This window comes from Somniosus microcephalus, chromosome 4 (assembly GCF_052327205.1).
Source record: "Somniosus microcephalus isolate GS21.2 chromosome 4, FLI_Smic_1.0, whole genome shotgun sequence".
Classification (NCBI taxonomy): Eukaryota; Metazoa; Chordata; class Chondrichthyes; order Squaliformes; family Somniosidae; genus Somniosus; species Somniosus microcephalus.
Window position 1 is genome coordinate 68,313,289 of NC_140990.1, and position 21,888 is coordinate 68,335,176.

At 47.0% G+C, this 21,888-nt stretch overlaps 1 pseudogene; it reads left to right on the plus strand.

Annotated features, from left to right (window-relative positions):
• LOC147119130 (uncharacterized) overlaps positions 1-21,888 on the plus strand; it is a 202,248-nt pseudogene that overhangs the window by 165,204 nt on the left and 15,156 nt on the right.

Here is a 21,888-nt window from a genome sequence, read left to right on the forward strand (position 1 = left end):
AAGCAGGGAAATCCTGCTACAACAGTACAGGGTATTGGTGAGACCACACCTGGAGTACTGCGTACAGTTTTGGTCTCCTTATTTAAGGTGGGATATACTTGCATTGGAGGCTGTTCAGAGAAGCTTCCCTAGGCTGATTCCCGAGTTGAAAGGATTGTGTTATGAGGAAAGGTTGAGCAGGTTGGGCCGATACTCATTGGAGTTTAGAAGAATGAGAGGTGATCTTATTGAAACATATAAGATACTGAGGGGGCTCGACGGGGTAGATGCGGAGAGGATGTTTCCCCTCATGGGGGAATCTAGAACTCGGGGGCACAGTTTCAGAATAAAGGGTCGCCCTTTTAGAACTGAGATGAGGAGGAATTTCTTCTCTCAGAGGGTCGTAAATCTGTGGAATTCTCTGCCCCAGAGAGCTGTGGAGGCTGGGTCATTGAATATATTTAAGGTGGAGATAGATTGGTGAAGTCAAGCGTAGGTCCCTTGCAGTCAGAATCAGGGGAATTTATAATGGGGAACAAAAAAATGGCAGACCAACTAAATACATATTTTGGTTCTGTCTTTACAAAGGAGGACACAAATAACCTCCCAGAGATGCCGGGGAACATAGGGTCTGATGAAAGGGTGGAACTGAAAGCAATCAGTATTTGTAGGGAAATGGTGTTAGGAAAATTGATGGGACTGAAGGCCGATAAATCCCCAGGGCCTGATAATCTACATCCTAGGGTACTTAAGGAAGTGGCCCTGGAATTAGTAGATGCATTGCTGGTCATCATGGATTTACAAAAGGTAAATTGTGCTTGACTAAACTACTGGAATTTTTTGAGGATGTAACTGGTAAAATAGATAAGGGAGAACCAGTGGATGTTGTATATTTGGACTTTCAGAAGGTTTTTGATAAGGTCCTGCATAAGAGATTAGCGAGCAAAATTAAGGCACATGGGATTGGGGGCAAGGTATTGACTTGGATAGAGAACTGGTTGGCGGATAGAAAGCAAAGAGTTGGAATAAATGGGTCGTTTTCCGAGTGGCAGGCAGTGACTAGTGGGGTACTGCAAGGATCGGTCCTAGGACCCCAGCTGTTCACAATATAAATTAATGATCCGGATGAGGGAATTGGATGTAATATCTCCAAATTTGCAGATGACACAAAGCTGGGTGGGAGGGTATGCTGTGAGGAAGATGTCGTGAAACTCCAGTACGATTTGGACAGGTTGGGTGATTGAGCAGAAACATGGCAAATGCACTATAATGTGGATAAATGTGAGGTTATCCACTTTGGTGGCAAAAACAGGAAGGCAGACTATTATTTGAATGACAATAGATTGGGAGAAGCGGAAGTGCAAAGAGAGCTGGGTGTTCTTGTGCACCAGTCGCTGAAGGTAAGCATGCAGGTGCAGCAGGCGGTTAAGAAGGCAAATGGTATGTTGGCCTTCGTAGCGAGAGGATTCGAGTACAGGAACAAGGATGTCTTGCTGCAGTTGTACAGGGCCTTGGTGAGACCGCACCTTGAGTATTGTGCGCAGTTTTGGTCGCCTTATCTGAGGAAGGATTTTCTTGCCATGGAGGGAGTGCAGCGAAGATTCACCAGGCTGATACCTGGGATGACAAGAATGACATATGAGGAGAGATGATGTCGATTTGGCTTATACTCGCTGGAGTTTAGAAGGTTGAGAGGGGATCTCATCAAAACCTATAAAATTCTGACAGGACTGGACAGACTAGATGCAGGAAGGATGTTTCCGATGGCCGGGGAGTCCAGAACCAGGGGTCATAGTTTAAGGATAAGGGGTAAGCCATTTAGGACTGAAATGAGGAGGAATTTCTTCACCCAGCGAGTGGTGAACCTGTGGAATTCTCTGCCACAGAGGGCGGTGGAGGCCAGTTCATTAAATATATTCAAGGAGGAGTTGGATATATTTCTTAATCGAAAGGGATCAAGGGATATGGAGAGAAAGCAGGGACAGGGTACTGAATTTGGATGATCAGCCATGATCTCATTGAATGGTGGAGCAGGCTCGATGGGCCGAATGGCCTACTCCTGCTCCTATCTTCTATGTTTCTATAGACAGATTTTTGAACAGTAAGGGAGTGAAGGGTTATGGGGAGCGGGCAGGGAAATGGAGCTGAGCCCAAGATCAGATCAGCCATGATCTCATTAAATGTCGGAGCCGGCTCGAGGGGCCAAATGGCCGACTCCTGCTCCTATTTCTTATGTTCTTATGATGAGATCCGCTAATCGGCCCCACCATTCCTTTAACTATCCTTTTACTTTTCATATGTTTATAGAAGATTTTTGGGTTCCCTTTTATGTTACCCGCTAATCTTTTCTCATTGTCTCTTTGCCCTTCTTATATCCTGTTTCAATTTCCCCCGCACTCTGTATTCTGCCTGGTTTTTGACTGTATTCTGTACCTGACATTTGTCGTAAACCTCCTTTTTCTGTTTTATTCTAACCTGTAGATCCTTTGTCATCGGGAGCTCGAGCTTTGGATGGCCCATCTTTCCTCCTTATGGGAATATGCTTGGTTTGTACCCGAACTATCTCAGCCCTGAAGGCCTGCCATTGGTCATTCACTGTTTTCCTGGACAATCTTTGTTTCCAGTCCACCTGAGCTCGATCCCTTCTCAAATCACTGAAATTGGCTCTCTTCCAGCTGGGTATTTTCACCGTTGATTTTTCTTTGTCCCTTTCCATAACTACTTTAAACTTAATGATATTGTGATCACTGTTAACCAGATCCCTCCTGCCCCAGAACCGATGAGAGACCCTTTATATGATCTGACTGTGTAAAGAGGTTTCAGAGTTCATCCCACCTGCTGAGTCACCAGCGAGTTCACACAGATCCTCAAAAAAGGAAGATGTTTTAGAAAGGCTGGCGGCACTAAAAGTTCGCAGCCATCTCAGATTAGTGTCCCTTTAATTACAATCTCGCAGAACAAGGAGAATCACTGTCCCTTTAACTACCACAAATCCCTGTGTGGAGGAGAGGGGGAGATACAGTCTGTCCCAGTAACTGTCGCACAACAGAATTAGTGACCCTGTCCCATAAGGGCTTGACCCTCCCCCACTCCCTGCTTTTCCTTAAGTGTCTCATTCTTAAAATTCTCATCCTTGTTTTCAAATCCCTCCATGGCCTCGCCCCTCCCTATCTCTGTAATCTCTTCCAGCCCCACAACACCCCGAGATATCTGCGCTCCTCTAATTCTGGCCTCTTGAGCATCCCCGATTTTAATCGCTCCACCATTGGCGGCCGTGCCTTCAGTTGCCTGGGCCCTAAGCTCTGGAATTCCCTCCCTAAACCTCTCCATCTCTCTACCTCTCTCTCCTTTAAGATGCTCCTTAAAACCTACCTCTTTGACCAAGCTTTTGGTCATCTGCCCGAATATCTCCTTATGTGGCTCGGTGTCAAATTTTGTTTTATAACGATCCTGTGAAGAGCCTTGGGACGTTTCACTACATTAAAGGCACTTTATAAATACAAGTGGTTGTTGTTGTTTCCTGAAACTAATAATAAATTCCCCAGAGGGAAAAAAACTTGTACTTTTACTCCCAAATATTAAAAAGTTTGTGCTACAGGAGCACGAGGTTAATCTGCTTTTATTCGTGAATTTAAAAAGTCTGTATTAAAACCTGAGCCAGTGTGTTGTGAGACAAAGAGCCTTGTGTCCAATAAGGGGAATAAAGGCCCACAGCCTCCCCTGGCCCCGGGCCCTGAACAAGGGACTGGAGAAACTCGCTGCCCTGCGGATCAGACAATCAGCCAGCGCTAGTCCTGCCCCTCGGGCTCCCCGATTGGTTGGAGGACCCGCCGCCGGCTCGCTCCTCCAGCCCTGCCCCACTCGTTCCCTATTGGTCGGAAGCTCCCGTCAATCAGGCCGTGGGCCCAGGTCATGTGTCCCTCCCCGACTTTACAAAGGAAGCCCTGCGCAGTCACCGGGTGGAGCTGCTGGTCGGCGGGAGCGGGGTCGGGAGATTAATAAACTGTGGGTAGGCCACGCCGCAGGGTTTAAAAAGTTGGAGAATGGCCTCAGGCCCGAATGAGATCCAGCGGCCCAGTCAGTGTTCCACCGGACGGCAGCGGTGAGGCTTTTTCTTGGTGACAGGCCCGGGTTACGCGCCGCCATCTTGGTGGAGGAAAGACAGACTGGTTCCACCTGCAGCACGGCGCATGCGCGGCCATCTTCTATCCTCCTGAGGCGGTCCCTGGGACCGAGGATGACGCGCTTCCGTTAGCAATGGGTTGTCAGGTGACTGATGAGCGCGGCACCAGGAAACCCGGACAGGAGAAACCACAACTGGATCGACACAGCAGAGCCGCCAAACCAGAGCCGGCTTGTATCAGGGCGGGCGCTGGATGCGGAAGTCAGTCCCTGGCCACCTGTGAAGGTCTTATTGTTGCTTCAGTTTGAGCTGGAGTGGAGATGGAGGAGAAGCTGCTGGGTTTAACCCCCAGTACTTCTGAGCCCAAGGAGGACCCAACAATTTCCAATGTGAGACTGTCAAAGGAGGTGGATTCTGGGGGAGATTAGGTTGTTAAACAGACTCTGTCCCTACAGTGTAAAAGAATATTGTTTTAGGAACAGGTATTTCTGTAAAGGCTTTTAATCTATTTTACATATGCAGATTTTTTTATTCATTCTAGAGATGTGGGTGTCGCTGGATGGCCCAGCATTTATTGCCCATCCCTAGTTGCCCTTGAGAAGGTGGTGGCGGGCCACCTTCTTTAAACACTGCAGTCCATGTGGTGAAGGTGCTCCCACAGTGCTGTTAGGGACGGAGTTCCAGGATTGTGACCCAGTGACAATGAAGGAATGACGATATATGTCTAAGTCAGGATGGTGTGTGACTTGCAGATGATGGTGTTTCCATGGAGCTGCTACTCTTTTCCTTCTAGGCGGTAGAAGTCGTGGGACAGGTAGGGTGGCTGGTTCCCTTCCATAAGAACACAAGAATTAGGAGCAGGAGTGGGCCATACGGCCCCTCGAGCCTGCTCCGCCATTCAATAAAGTCATGGCTGACCTTCGACCTCAGCTTGGCTTTCCCGCCCGATCCCCATATCCCTGAGGGACATTAGTGAACCAGTTGGGATTTTATGACAATCCGACAGCTTTCATCGTTACTTTTTTTCTAGTACCGGCCCCACAAATTCCCAGATTCATTGAGCTCAATTTCACAAACTGTCTGTGTTTTTGTGAGTTCTCTCTCATGCTCCCTTTTTCCTGTTTTAGATTTATTTTACAGGGTTTTCAAAGGATAGGATTTGTAGACAAGAAATTTTAACTCAAACATCACATCAAGATCTGACAGTCACTCTATTCATCGGGACCTGAATATCATCAAACATAACATGGAAGCAAAAAGCACCGTTCACAGCGGGGAGAAACCGTACACGTGTTCTGTGTGTGGACGAGGATTCAGTCGATCCTCTGGCCTGGCGAAACACAAGCACAGTCACACCGGGGAGAAACTGTGGAAATGTAGGGACTGTGGGAAAGGTTTTGATTACCCGTATCAGCTGGAAGTTCATCGGCGCAGTCACACCGGGGAGAGACCGTTCATCTGCTCTGTGTGTGGGAATGGATTCACTCAGTCAAGTGACCTACTGACACACCAGCAAGTTCACACTGGGGAGAGGCCATTCACCTGCTCCGTGTGTGGGAAGGGACTCACTCAGTCATACCAGCTACTGAGACATCAACTTGTTCACACAAACATGAGACCTTTTAAATGTTCTGACTGAGAAAAGCTTTAAAAGCAAAAGGGATCTGCTGACACACCAGCGAATTCATTCTGGGGAGAGGCCGATCACCTGCACTGCGTGTGGAAAAGGATCCACGAATTCAACCACCCTTCTGATACACTAGCGAGTTCACACTGGGGAGAGTCCATTCACCTGCTCCGTGTGTGGGAAGGGATTCACAAATTCATCCCACCTACTGACACACCAGCGAGTTCAGACCGGGGAGAGGCCATTCACCTGCTCAGTGTGTGGGAAGGGATTCATTCAGAACTCCAGCCTGCTCTTACACCAACGAGTTCACTTTAGGGAGAGGCCGTTCACCTGCTCAGTGTGTGGGAAGGGATTCACTCAGAGCTCCAACCTGCTGAGACACCAGTGCACTCACACTGGGGAGAGGCCATTCACCTGTTCCGAGTGTGGGAAGGGATTCACTCAGTCATACAACCTGCTGACACACCAGCGAGTTCACAAGTGATGGCAGGGGTTGGATTCTGCTGTTATTGCTGCTGTTAATGACATCCAGGACTGAACCCTGTTCACTCTGATAGTTGGGTTCACTCCTGCTGTTGAACTCCACCACTGACCCTGCTGAAGGTTGTAGGCTCAGGGAGTGGGGCCTCCAGGAGTGGACAGTAAGAAGCTGGGTTTCGGTATCCTGACAGATATATGGCGAGGAACCAGAGGAATCCTTAGTAAGGAAATGACTGGGGTTTTACCGGCCAGCGTAAGTGTAGGGGTGAATGATGCCTGACTCCCTGAACTATCTTACATTGAACCCAGTTCAGATCAAGATGAATTCAATTTACAGAAGAATAGAGAGAAATATCACCCACAGTTGAGGGAGACAAAAGCAGCCATTAGAGAAGCTCAGAGATCTTTGGAAAAGCAGATGGTGCCCAATTGTGGTAATAATGGCAAAATCTTTCCCAGCTCCGTCAGGAGGCAGAATCCCGTTAAAGATGGTTTTGGGCAGGGGTGGGCAATGATTTGGGCTGGAAGGCCACTTAACAAGTTGTGGTGAGCTGCTGAGGGCCGCACACCAATGTTGCCCCTAAGGTGCGCTGCTGCACTGTGGTGCAGCAATGGCGAGGCCCCGCGCAGGCCGCTCACCAGCTCCTGCCGCTGGGAGAGAAACCGCGCAGCACATTTAAAGGGACCGCGCACGTTGGTGAGAGCAAAGTGTTCAATTGGTGAATCGGAAACAGTCCGACTCTTAGTGTTGAGCATCGCACCACTTCTACCCTCCCAATAATTTATCAACATCAATTCAGATAGGCCTCAGTTACTATCTTAAATACACAGAATGTGGTGTAAGATAGTAAAATCTGCCATTACTAAATGAATGAAATGAGTAATCGATCGATCGATGGATTATATGTTGGACTGAAAGTCCACGTGGCTGTTTGGCCGAGCGGCTCGAGTCTTTTGAAGCACAAGTAGCTCTTTGTGGACACTGTTTCTGCTTCAAAAAACTGAAGGACATCAGAAGTCATTAACGGAGATGGGCACAGCATGCCAGCTCAACAAATGGCACCAAAGAATGGTGGGATGTGGGTTTATGCCCATTCTCCCTCACACTGCAAATCCTTAATCTCCACTGGACTGTCGGGAAGAAAGAGGGGGGTCAACAGAAAGTGAGCGTGTCCCCACAAGGAAGTCCATTTGGAGGGTGAGACCCCACGGGTCACAGTAGAACGGCAGGGTCAGAGCAAGCTGCCCACCTGTTCCCTCAGCTGCGAATGCTTTAGTTGTGTGCAGGGACCTAAAGAGAAAAAAACACACACAACAAAAAGTAAAAGGCAAAAGAAAACTTCAAAGGATTTGCTTAAAGTAAGAAAATACTATATTTGTAAAATAACTGCAGGTAGTTCTTTGGCTGAACTCTTACTTAGTCAAACAATCATATTCCAGTAACTGATATTGCAGCTTGCTGTTGATGATAATTAGAGATGTACTTTGTAGATAAATAGTGTACGAGGTTAGAAAGCAGAAAGCTTCCCATTTGGGGATTCGTGTTGCTGCGGAACTGCTCAGGCTGTTTCCATAGCTATTTTATTATCCTTTTGGCCATTTTTAGTAGTTGTCCTTCTAGTTCAGATATGCAGGGGGTAATTTGAACCTCCCCCACCTGACAGGATTGAATTTCCTGCCTGTTTTACACCTTCCCTGATTTTGGTCTCCAATGATTTCAGTCGAAAGTGAAATCGGACAGAGTTTAAAACAAGCGGCCAATCTGATCGCATTAGTTTCCCTTCAGGTGCGTGAGATTAAAATCACCCCCTGCTGTTTCCAAACACAACCCAAGCAAATTTCTCCTGACAATAGTTTGGTTCTGATCCTTAATAATGTTCCAGCTACTCTTATCACCACAATTGCTTTAATTCTGACATTTGGCCTGTGATCTGACAGCAAAGCAGTGATCTCTTCACATGCAGTGAGCAAATGGGAACAAACTGGAGGTCCATTGTGCAGGAAGAAACCCAGACACGTGACGACCTTTTCTCTCATTTGAAGATGTGCATTGCTGAAGAGGATAAGACAGCTTGTAATGTGAAGGACAATCTAGTGTCAGGCAGTGTGCTTGGAGATGTCCAAATATTTATCATCATCCAGTCTGGTCCAACGCATTGAAAACTCTTGGAACATCTCGGATTTGTGAAACATTGAGGTTGATTTTATTGGAAATATCAAATTCAGCTCTGATTTGCAAACCTTTATTATCGCAATGCTATTGCCATTGAGATGCATCAGTCAGCTGAATAAGGTAGATTTGATATTTTCAATAAATACAGGGTTCAGTTTCATATTTCCAAATATGATTGGCTTCCCAAGTCCATTAAACACCACAGATCAGATCATTCAGTCAGGCTCATTTTCAAAGAAAGGCTCAATTGCAACTGGCACATGGGCAAGAATGGAATGTCGATCCTTCTCTTGCAGCTGATCGGGGATCTTGGATGTGTTTGACGTTGCTGAGATTGCTGAGCTTAGACTTCTTGGGTCTGATTTTCATTCTGGGTGGACATCGGGCAAGCGGTGCGATGGTGCTGCCTGTCCAATGTCCTCGGCAAGAGGACCCAGCCATTTTGATGGCCAGGCCGCATCTGTGCAATATCCAGCTCCAACCGCTAACCCAGGGCTGACAGGGAGCTTGCAGATCGGAGGGCGGGGGGGGTGGGTGAAACTGAAAATCTGGCGGCTCCTCCATGGAACAGAGCCAGACACATTGATGCAGCAAATGGCAGATTCCATTTGTCCACATCTGTTTGTGGTTGTGACTCCCCTGCTGCCTCGGAGACATGATACTGCCTCCTGACGTTACATGGACTGGGTCGCGTCCTACAAACCTGCTTGAGTTTTTTGAAGAAAATTTAACCCGTTTAGCACCGATATCATTCTGGTGAATCTGCGCCGTGACTCCTCTCCAAGGCCAATATCTCCTTCCTGAGGTGCGGTGCCCAGATCTGAATGCAATGTTCCAGATGGATTCTAACCAGAGTTCTATAAAGCTCCCAGCTGCTGAGACACCAGCGAGTTCACACTGGGGAGAGACCGTTCACCTGCTCCGTGTGTGGGAAGAGATTCACTCAGTCATCCAACCTGCTGAGACACCAGTGAGTTCACACTGGGGAGAGGCCGTTCACCTGCTCAGTATGTGGGAAGGGATTCACTCAGTCATTCAACCTGCTGAGACACCAGCGAGTTCACACTGGGGAGAGGGCGTTCACCTGCTCCGTGTGTGGGAAGAGATTCACTCAGTCATCCAACCTGCTGAGACACCAGCGAGTTCACAAGTGACTCCAGGGGTTGGATTCTGCTGTTATTTCTGCTGTTAATCACATCCAGAACTGAACCATTTTCATTCTGACAGTTGGGGTTTGTTTCTACTGATGTTAATAATTGGGCTGGAGTTTAATATTCTGGAAATAAGTCAAATTAATCTGCTTTGTTATGTTCATTAATAACTAGTCATTTTTTATTAAGAACAGCTAGCTTTTGCTAGACACTTTATTGAGCACACGTGGACTAGGTACAGTATCTGTAGAGGCCTCCATCTTGACTGCTGCCTTGTGGGTAGCCTCTTGCATCGTGGGTAGCCCACTCTTATATACATACAGCAATATACAGCTCTACACAGCTCTACGGCTCCACCTAGTGTCCGCTATAGAATGACATGTTATTGATCATTACATCCCCCTTTTTTTGAGGTTAAACAAAATCAATGTCAATCAACTTTCAAGAAAAACAATAAAGATGATATCCGTAACACTTTTGTTAGTGCTCTATAAACATAAACATTTTCACAACAGTCAACACATTTTCAAAGCTTTACATTATACTCAAAGATTAAGTCTATCAGGCTTTTTTACTTCATGTGTGGGTCTTCTCAGCACAGGTAAGTCTGATGTGTTTTCATGAGATTGTTCTGGTGGTGAATGACAAGATTCAGTTGCGGCATTGTCATCAATCTGCTCTTGGATAGTTTCTTGTGTTTTTAGTGTGGAGCCCCAGATGATAATGTCATCAACATAGACCCGGACTCCTTCCAGACCTTCAATTTCGCTCTATGAAAGATTTCAGATGCAGATATTATCCCTAAAGGCATTCTGAGGAAACAATACCTGCCAAATGGTGTGTTGAAGGTATAGTATTTGGTGCTCTCTTCATCCAGTTTTAGTTGCCAAAATCCTTGTGAGGCATCGAGCTTTGTAAAGTATCTGGCACCTGACATTTCACTGGTGATTTCTTCTTGCTTGGGAATCTGGTAGTGTTCACGTTTTATGTTTGCATTTAAGTCCTTTGGATCCATGCATATTCTTAGATCATTGTTCTTTTTCTTTACACATACCATGGAGTTAACCCAGTCTGTTGGCTCTTTGACTTTCCTGATGACTCCTAGTGTGGTCATTCTGTCCAGTTCATTCTTGAGCCGGTCACGCAGGGGTGCTGGAACTCTTCGTGGAGCATGTACCACTGGCTGAGCATCCTCCTTTAGCTGGATCTTGTAAGTGAATGGTAGAATTCCAAATCCTTTGAACACAGCCTGGAAATTATTTACTACAGAATCCACTGAGTCATCTGGTCTGTTTATGGCACAGTTTATACGGTAGACTCTCTTGACCAGTTCTAAGTCCTCACAAGCTTTGTCACCCAGTAGTGAATCAAGTCCTTCAGCCACAACAGAAAACATGAGATGATGCACTTTGTCTTTGACTGTCACTTTAAGTCTGCATACACCTAAGCTATCTATTTTCTGTCCATTATAGTCCTTCAGTAGTATTGACTTTTTCTGTATTTGGGGCTTTTCTTTCATATTTTTAATGTCACTCATACTGATTAAGTTTGCTTTTGCCCCAGTGTCTAGTTTCAATGTAACTAATGCTCCATTTACCTGCAGTGGGATCATCCATTTGTCCTCTTTTACTGCATTAATTTTATGTTCAGCATTGTCCATATCTGAGGGCTGCACATTTTCTGTATCATTTTTGACATTGTCACATGACACCATTCGTACAAAAAATGTCTCACATAAATCAGTGTCCTCAATCATATTGACTTGTTGCCCTTTCCTTGCTTTTAATTTTGAAAAGCGTTGTTTGGCAAAGTGATTCTTTCCATGACATTTTGTGCACATTTTTCCAAATGCTGGGCATTGTTTTAACTGGTGTTTGTAACCACAGCGTTTACAATGAAAAATTCCTTCCTCCGATTGCTTTTCATTTCTGTTCTGCCCATGTTTCTTCCCTTTGTAGGACATAGCACCGACAGCAGCACTTACTACAATAGTATCATTATTGATTTCACTGAAAGTCTTCGTGTGCTGTCGAGCTAGCTCACTGGCTTGGCATATATTCACAGCATTTTCCAATGTTAGTTCGGTTTCTCTCAACAGACGTTCCCTGACTTTTTTATCATGAATACTAAACACAAACTGGTCACGAATCATGGATGCTTTCAGCTCAGAGGAATTACATGTCCGTGCTTTCAGTTTCAGATCAGTCAAAAAGCTATCAAAAGTCTCATTTTGCTGCTGTGTCCGAGAATGGAAGATGTTCCTCTCATAGGTTTCATTCTTTTTGGGAGAACAATGTGTATCAAACTTCTTTAGCACATCGTCTAATTTTTCTCTGTTCTCCTCTGGATTAAATACAAATGTATTAAATACCTCTATTGCCTGTGGGCCTGCAACCGTGAGCAGCAACGCTATTTTCCTTGCGTCTGGCTTCGTACCGTACCCGATGGCAGCAATGTAGAGTTCGAATTGTTGTTTAAAATTCTGCCAATTGTAGTCGACATTTCCTGTGATTTTCAAACACTCTGGTGGCTTCAAATTCTCCATGTCCCATTGCACAATATTCAGCAGATCTTACCAATCCTGGTACCATGTTGTGTTCATTAATAACTAATCGTTTTTTTTAATAAGAGCTAGCTTTTGCTAGACACTTTATTCAGCACATGTGGACTAGGTACAGTATCTGTAGAGGCCTCCATCTTGACTGCTGCCTTGTGGGTAGCCTCCTGCATCATGGGTAGCCCACTCTTATATATATACAGCAATATACAGCTCTACACAGCTCTACGGCTCCACCTAGTGTCCACTATAGAATGACATGTTATTGATCATTACATGCTTTGTTTCAAACACACTTTGTATCGAGTCCTTGACGTCTCTAAGATAAGAGGAGACTAATCGATGTCCTGTTACTGACTGTTCCATTTTTGGGCCTTTTCACCTTTGTTAAAGAAAGACTTGTATTCATACAGCACCTTTCACAACTTCAGGACATCCCGAAGCGCTTTACAGCCAATGTAGTACTTTTGAACTGCAGTCACTGTTGTAATGTAGGAAATGCAGCAGCCAATTTGCGCACAGCAAGGTCCCACAGACAGCAATGTGATGATGACCAGATGATCTGTTTTAGTGATGTTGGTTCAGGGAGAAATGTTGGCCAGGACTCCAGGGAGAACTCCCCTGCTCTTCAAAATAACATCATGGGATCTTTTACGTCGACTTGAGAGGGCAGATGGGGACTCGCTTGAATGTCTCATCTGAAAGACGGCACCTCTGTCAGTGCCGTGCTCCCTCAGTACAGCATTGGAGTGTCGGCCTAGATTTTGTTCTCAAGTCTCTGGAGGTGGACTTGATCCCACAACCTCCTGACTCAGAGATGAGAGAGATAGAGAGAGAGAGAGAGAGAGAGTGCTCCCACTAAGACAGAGAGAGAGAGAGAGAGAGAGAGAGTGCTCCCACTGAGACACAGAGAGAGAGAGAGAGAGAGTGCTCCCACTGAGACAGAGAGAGAGAGAGAGAGAGAGAGAGAGAGAGTGCTCCCACTGAGACACAGAGAGAGAGAGAGAGAGAGAGAGAGTGCTCCCACTGAGACACAGAGAGAGAGAGAGAGAGAGAGAGAGTGCTCCCACTGAGCCACGACTAACACCCGAACATTACTCTAGATTATTTCAGTTCTCATACCTTCATTTACTCTCTTGGACAAGTCCCAGCTCCCCATACCATCCAGAGTGCCTCTCCTAGCCTTGGTATCCAGGGGAGGTATCGGTAACACGCCCCTGTTCCTGTCCTGGGAGTGTTTGATGGGACAATGTCGGGGGAGCTTTACTCTGTATCTAACCCGTGCTGTACCTGCCCTGGAAGTGTTTGATGGGACAGTGTAGAGGGAGCTTTACTCTGTATCTAACCCGTGCTGTTCCTGTCCTGGGAGTGTTTGATGAGACAGTGTAGAGGGAACTTTTCTCTGTATCTAACCCATGCTGTACCTGCCCTGGGAGTGTTTGATGGGACAGTGTAGAGGAAGCTTTATTCTGTATCTAACCCATGCTGTACCTGTCCTGGGGGTGTTTGGTGGGACAGTGTAGAGGGAGCTTTACTCTGCATCTATCCTGTGCTGTACCTGCCCTGGGAGTGTTTGATGGGACAGAGTAGAGGGAGCTTTACTCTGTATCTAACCCATGCTGTACCTGCCCTGGGGGTGTTTGATGGGACAGAGTAGAGGGAGCTTTACTTTGTATCTAACCCGTACTGTACCTGCCCTGGGAGTGTTTGATGGGGCAGTGTAGAGGGAGCTTTACTCTGTATCTAACCCGTGCTGTACCTGCCCTGGGAGTGTTTGATGGGGCAGTGTAGAGGGAGCTTTACTCTGTATCTAACCCGTGCTGTACCTGCCCTGGGAGTGTTTGATGGGGCAGTGTAGAGGGAGCTTTACTCTGTATCTAACCCGTGCTGTACCTGCCCTGGGAGTGTTTGATGGGACAGTGTAGAGGGAGCTTTACTGTGTATCGAACCCGTGCTGTACCTGCCCTGGGAGTGTTTGATGGGACAGTGTAGAGGGAGATTCACTCTGTATCTAACCCATGCTGTACCTGTCCTGGGAGTGTTTGATGGGGCAGTGTAGAGGGAGCTTTACTCTGTATCTAACCCATGCTGTACCTGCCCTGGGAGTGTTTGATGGGACAGTGTAGAGGAAGCTTTACTCTGTATCTAACCCATGCTGTAGCTGCCCTGGGAGTGTTTGATGGGACAGTGTCGAGAGAGCTTTACTCTGTATCTAACCCATGCTGTACCTGCCCTGGGAGTGTTTGATGGGACAGTGTAGGGGGAGCTTTACTCTGTATCTAACCCGTGCTGTACCTGCCCTGGGACTGTTTGATGGGACAGTGTAGATCAGGGGTTCTCTGAGGCCCCTCCTGTGTTATAAAAATTCCCCGGACCTCCTGTAACACAACACAAGTATTCATTGTCTGTAAAGTGCTTAGGGACATCCTGCGATCACAGAAGCCTCTCTACAAATGTAAGTCTTTCCATTTCAAATGTAAGAAGTCACACAACACCAGGTTATAGTCCAACAGCTTTATTTGAAATCACAAGCTTTCGGAGCGCTGCTCCTCCGTCAGGTGAAGTGGAGAGATGCATAAAGGCACAGCTTATATAGTCAGAGAATAATGTCAGATGTTTACAGGTAATCTTTCTAACTGCCATTTTTCACAGTTAGAAATGACAGTTAGAAAGATTACCTGTAAACATCTGACATTATTCTCTGACTATATAAGCTGTGTCTTTATGCATCTCTCCACTTCACCTGACGAAGGAGTAGCGCTCCGAAAGCTTGTGATTTCAAATAAATCTGTTGGACTATAACCTGGTGTTGTGTGACTTCTTACATTTGTTCACCCCAATCCAACACCGGCATCTCCACACCATTTCCATTTCAAATCACTGTGCTTTATTTTTTGAAATAAATAGCTATTTGACGATTAAGTGCGGTAATAGTATGTTTTAACTCCCTCCTCCTTGATTCTCCAATACAAGAGGCCCAGTGACCTCACAAACTGACTTGTGGCCGCCTTCCTTCCAGCCCACGTGATCTGCTCACCTGAGCAAAGCCCAGCTCCCAGGCGGAGGCGGGGAGTGCACTGATTGGCCCATTATCGCCCCGCCCACCCCACCAGTCACCAATCGGAGAGTGAGCAGGGTGCAGTGGGTGGGGCTGGCCTTTGATTGACAGTTTGAGCTCCCGCTCGCGGCGCTTTGAATTTCTCCCCAACAATGGACGGCGGTTGGAGGCGGGACTTGGGGCAAGCGGATTGGCTGCTGGCCTTTGATTGATGTTTGACAGGACCAATCCCCGGGGCCGCTGGCTGTCCTGCTCAGTGGCGCCGCCTGGTGTGAGGGCGAGCGGCGGCTGGAGCTGCGGGTCCCGCAAACTGCGCCTGCGCACTGCTCCTGTTCCAGTGGGAGAAGGTGTTCAACGGGCTGGGCTCCTGGGATTGGGAATGGCCGCACCCTCCAATAAACCCCAGCCTGGATTTGTAGGGGGGAAGGGGGGAGATGGGGCAACAGGCTGGATGGAGATGATGGGAATCTGGATCAACCCAATTGGCAGCGAGCGAGCAAGGGGCGGCTTCCGCAGCCTTGGCCCCATCGCGCCCCACATCGCTTCCCCCGCGGCTGCTCAATGGGAACTGAGCCGGCGCCCGGTCTGAGGGCTGCTTGTGAGAGAAAGAATGAAAGAGGGAGAGAGTCATAACGGCACAGAAGGAGGCCATTCAGCCCATTGAGTCCGTGCCGGCTCTCTTTAGAGCAATCCAGTCAGTCCCATTCCCCCGCTCTATCCCCGTAGCCCTGCAAGTTTATTTCCCTCAAGTGCCTATCCAGTCTCCCCTTGAAAACATTGAGTTTCTCCGCTTCCACCACTTCCGTCGGCAGCGAATTCCAGGTCATCACCACTCGTTGCGTAAAAAAGCTTTTCCTCATGACCCCTCTGTATCTCTTGCCCAAAACCTTAAATCTGTGTCCCCTAGTCCTTGTACCACCAATGAGTGGGAACAGCCTTTCCCCATCTAGCCTATCCAAACCCGTCATAATCTTGTACACCTCCATCAAATCACCCCTCAACCTCCTTTGCTCTAATGAAAACAAATCCAGTTTCTCCAACCTGTCCTTGTAGTTAAGATCCCCCATCCCTGGAACCATTCTGGTAAATCTCCTCTGCACCTTCTCGAGTGCCTTGACATCCTTCCTAAAGTGTGGGGACCAGAACTGGATGCAAAACTCCAGTTGTGGCCTAACCAGCACTTTATAAAGGTTCAGCATAACTTCTCTACTTTTGTACTCAATACCTCTATTTATGAAGCCCAAGATACCATATGCTTTATCAACCACTCTCTCAATATGTCCTGCCACCTTCAGGGACCTATGCACATTAACTCCATTCAGGATAAAGCAGCCTGCTTGATTGGCACTCCATCCACCACCTTCAACATTCACTCCCTCCACCACTGGCGCACTGTGGCTGCAGTGTGTACCATCTACAAGATGCACTGCAGCAACTCGCCAAAGCTCCTTCAACACCGCCTTCCAAACCCGCGACCTCTACCACTTAGAAGGACAAGGGCAGCAGACGCATGGGAACATCACCACCTACAAGTTCCCCTCCAAGCCACACACCATCCTGACTTGGACCTGTATCGCCGTTCCTTCACTGTCGCTGGGCCAAAATCCTGGAACTCCCTTCCTAACAGCATTGTGGGTGTACCTACACCATATGGACTGCAGCGGTTCAAGAAGGCAGCTCACCACCATCTTCTCAAGGGCAATTAGGGATGGGCACTAAATGCAGGCCTAGCCAGCGACGCCCACATCCCATCAATGAATGAATAAAAAAAAACTCCCAGGTCCCTCTGTCCCTGCACACTCTTTAAAACAGTGCCATTAAGTGTATATTGCCTCTCCCGGTTCCTTCTGCCAAAATGCATCACCTCACACTTCTCTGTATTAAATTCCATCTGCCCATTCTACTAGCCTTTCTATGTCCCATTGCAGTTGATTGGTATCATCATCAATGTTTGTCATATAGCCAACTTTGGTGTTATCGGCAAATTTAGAAATTCTACGCTGTATTCCAATATCCAGGTCATTTATATATATCAAAAAAAGCAGTGGCCCCAGCACTGACCCTTGGGGAACACCACTGTCTACCATCCTCCAGTCTGAATAACAGTCATTTACCACAACTCGCTGTTTTCTGTCCTTAAGCCAATTCCTTATACAAGCTGCCACTGACCCACCTCTTCCAAGAGCCTCAATTCTGTTAACCAGCCTTCTATGTGGTACTTTGTCAAACGCCTTCCAAAAATCCGTGTAGACAACATCCATTGCATTCCCTTCATCAATCCTGTCTGTTAGTTCATCAAAAAATTTAATTCGATTAGTCAAACACGATCTGCCTTTTACAAATCCGTGTTGGCTCTCCTTAATTAGCTTAAACCTCTCCAAGTGCCCGTTAATTTTTTTCTTGGTTATTGTTTCTAAAACTTTACCCACCATTGATGTTAAACTGACCAGCCTGCAGTTACTAGGATTGTCCTTACACCCTTTCTTGAACAATGGTGTCACATTTGCCACTTTCCAATCCTCAGACACCTCCCCTGCATCTAGGGAAGATTGGAAAATTATGGCAAGCACTTCCGCTATCTCTTCCCCCAATTCCCTTAGCAACCTGGGATACAAGCCATCTGGACCAGGTGACTTGTCCACTCTAAGCATACCCAGCCTTTCTAGTACATCCTGTCTACTAATTTTCACCCCTTCCATTCCTTCTACCTTTTCCACTTCTACCGATATTTTGTCAGCATCCACCTCCTTAGTAAACACCGATACAAAGCACTCATTGTGTATTCTAGCCTTGCCCTTTGCCTCTAAGCATATATCACCTTCTTTGTCTCTAATAGGCCCCATCCCGCCTCTTACTACCCGCTTACTGTTTACATGCCAGTAAAAGATTTTTGGGTTCCCTTTTATGTTAACTGCCATTCTACTCTAATATTCTCTCTTTGCCAATCTTATTTTCATCTTCACATCCCCTCTCAACTTATTGTATTTGGTCTGGTTCTCCCTTGAAGAATTCACCTGACATGCATCATACACCTTTTTTTGTTTCATCATCTTCTCTATCTCCCTCATCATCCAAGGAGCCCTTGCTTTGGTTCCCTTACCCTTCCCTCTTGTTGGAATGTACCTAGCCTGTCGTTGGAACATCTCCTCCTTAAAGATCACCCATTGTTCCGTTATAGTTTTTCCTGTCAGTCTTTGGTTCCATTTTACCTTGGCTAGGTCCTTTCGCATCCCATTGAAGTGAGCCCTATTCCAGTTTAGAAGTTCCATTCTAGATTTTTCCTTGCTCCTCTCCATTGCTAATCTAAATCTTATGATTCAATGATCACTCGTACCCAAGTGTTCTCCCACAGACACTTGGTCGACCTGGCCCACCTCATTCCCCAGCACCAGATCCAGCAATGCCTCCTTCCTAGTTGAGCCAAGAACATGTTGGTCAAGGAAATTCTCCTGAACACATTTCAGAAATTCCACCCCCTCCTTTCCCTTTACCGAGCATTATCCCAATCGATATTTGGGTAATTAAAGTCCCTCAAAATCACCAATCTATAGCTCTTGCATATCTCTGCAATTTCCCTGCAGATTTGCTCCTCTACCTCCCTCTCACTATTTGGAGACCTATAGAATACCCCAATAGTGTGATCATACCCTTTTTGCTCCTCAACTCTAACCAAATGGATTCTGTCCTTGTTCCCTCAAGAACATCCTCCCTTTCCAACACTACAATGTCTTCCTTAATCAGCACTGCCACCCCACCGCCCTTTTTTCCTTCCCTATCTTTTCTGAACACGTTGTACCCTTGAATATTAAGCGCCCAGTCCTCACCATTTTTAAGCCACTTTTCTGTTATTGCTACAGCATCATATTGCCACACGGCTAATTGTGCTTGTTGCTCACCAACCTTATTCACCACACTTTGTGCGTTCACGTACATGCATTCTAAACCCATTATTAAATTTTTCGTAGTCTCTTAGTCTGCTCCTATCTAATATGGTACTACTACCGCCTCTAGTACTATCTTCTCTAGTACTATCTAACACAATCACTCTTTTATGCACCTTTTTCCTCTTTTCTACTCTTATATGCCGGTGCCCATCCCCCTGCCAAGCTAGTTTAAACCCTTCCCAACAGCACTAACAAACCTCCCCACGAGAATATTGGTCCCGGCTCTGTTGAGGTGTAACCCATCCGGCTTGTACAGGTCCCACCTTCCCCAGAAACGGTCCCAATGCCTCAGGAATCTAAAGCCCTCCCTCCTGCACCATCTCTCCAGCCACACATTCATCTGTTCTTTCCTCCTGTTCCTGAACTCAATAGCACATGGCTCCAGGAGTAATCCAGAGATTACTACCGTTGAGGTCCTGCTTTTTAATCTCTCTCCTAGCTCCCTAAACTCTGCCTGCAGGACCTCATCCCTCTTTCTGCCTATGTCGTTGGTACCGATATGGACAACAACCTCTGGCTGTTCACCCTCCCCCATCACAGTGTGCTGCAGCTGCTCAGTGACATCCTTCACCCTGGCACCAGGGAGGTAACATACCATCCTGGAGTCACGTCTACGCCTGCAGACACACTGGTCTGCTCCCCTAACTATTGAATCCCCTACCACTATTGCTCTCCCACTCTTTTTCCTCCCCCCCCCCCCTGTGCAGCTGAGCTACCCGTGGTGCCGTGGACTTGACTCTGGCTGCACTCCCCAGAGGAACCATCACCCTCACCAGTACTCAGAACAAAATGCTGGTTGGAGAGCGAGATGCATTCCAGGGACTCCTGCATTACCTGCCTGGTCCTCCTCTTCTGTCTGGCGGTCACCCATTCCCTCTCTGCCTCCATACTCTTAGTGTGGAGATGCCGGAGTTGGACTGGGGTGGACAAATGTAAAAAGTCACACAACACCAGGTTATAGTCCAACAGCTTTCTTTGAAATCACAAGCTTTCGGAGCGCTGCTCCTGAAGAAGGCTTGTGATTTCAAAGAAAGCTGTTGGACTATAACCTGGTGTTGTGTGACTTTTTACATCCATACTCTTAAGCTGTGGGGTGACCACCTCTAGAAACGTGCTATCCACGTAACTCTCAGCCTCGCAGGAGAGAATTTCAGGGTAGACCTCTTGAAACCTTCTCAAGGACTCCCGGTTGCAACCCTCTGATCGACGAGATGCGCTGCAGCAACTCGCCAAGGCTTCTTCGGCAGCACCTCCCAAACCTGCCACCTAGAAGGACAAGGGCAGCAGGCGCATGGGAATGTCATCACCTCCAAGTCACACACCATCCGGACATGGAAATTATCGCTGTTCCTTCATCGTCGCTGGGTCAAAATCCTGGAACTCCATCCCTAACAGCACATTTGTAGCTCTCGGCTTCATTCTCCTGATTTCTGCTATTCTCCCTATTTCGTTCGACACTGGAGTTAAAGGATGTTCTTTGCAGGCAATTCAAGGTCTTAACAAGGTCTCCCTCCCTAACCTTCACCACACGGACTGCAGCGGTTCAAGGTGGTGGCTCACCACCCCCTTCTCAAGGGCAATGAAGGATGGGCAATAAACGCTGGGCCATCCAGCGACATCGACATCCCACGAATGAATATATAAGTCTTTCCAAACACAGTCATTAACTATAGGAATAACATATCTTCTCCAACTTTCACTAGTTTATCCTGTTTGATATAAACCAACCCCAGTCACTGACACCAATCTCCTCCTGTCTGATATAAGCCAGCCCCACAGTCACTGACACCAATCTCCTTCTGTCTGATATAAACCAACCCCAGTCCCTAACACCAATCCCCTCCTGTCTGATATAAACCAGCCCCAGTCACTAACACCAATCTCCTGTCTGATATAAACCAACCCCACAGTCACTGACACCAACCTCCTCCTGTCTGATATAAACCAACCCCACAGTCACTGACACCAATCTCCTCCTGTCTGATATAAACTGACCCCAGTCACTGACACCAATCTCATCCTGTCTGATATAAACCAACCCCACAGTCACTGACACTAATCTCCTCCTGTCTGAGATAAACCAACCCCACAGACACTGACACCAATCTCCTCCTGTCTGATATAAACCAGCCCCACAGTCACTGACACCAATCTCCTCCTGTCTGATATAAACCAACCCCAGTCACTGACACCAATCTCCTCCTGTCTGATATAAACCAACCCCACAGTCACCGACACCAATCTCCTCCTGTCTGATATAAACCAACCCCAGTCACTGACACCAATCTTCTCCTGTCTGATATAAACCAACCCCACAGTCACTGACACCAATCTCCTCCTGTCTGATATAAACCAATCCCAGTCACTGACACCAATCTCCTCCTGTCTGATATAAACCTACCCCAGTCACTGACACCAATCTTCTCCTGTCTGATATAAACCAACCCCACAGTCACTGACACCAATCCCCTCCTGTCTGATATAAACCAGCCCCACAGTCACTGACACCAATCTCCTCCTGTCTGATATAAACCAACCCCACAGTCACTGACACCAATCCCCTCCTGTCTGATATAAACCAACCCCACAGGCCCAGAGAGATTAAACTCAGCCCGTTGCTTCGATTGGACTTGTCTCTGTTCCCGTGCCGAGGGGATTGCTGTACCAGACGGGCGGGGCAACATTTGGGGACTCTCGATTCTCCACCAATTCCCATTCCCCTTCTTTCTGGTGGATAATGGAGGTGCCACTGTGTGTAATGTGCAAGTCAGTGAGAATTGTCAGCGAGGATTA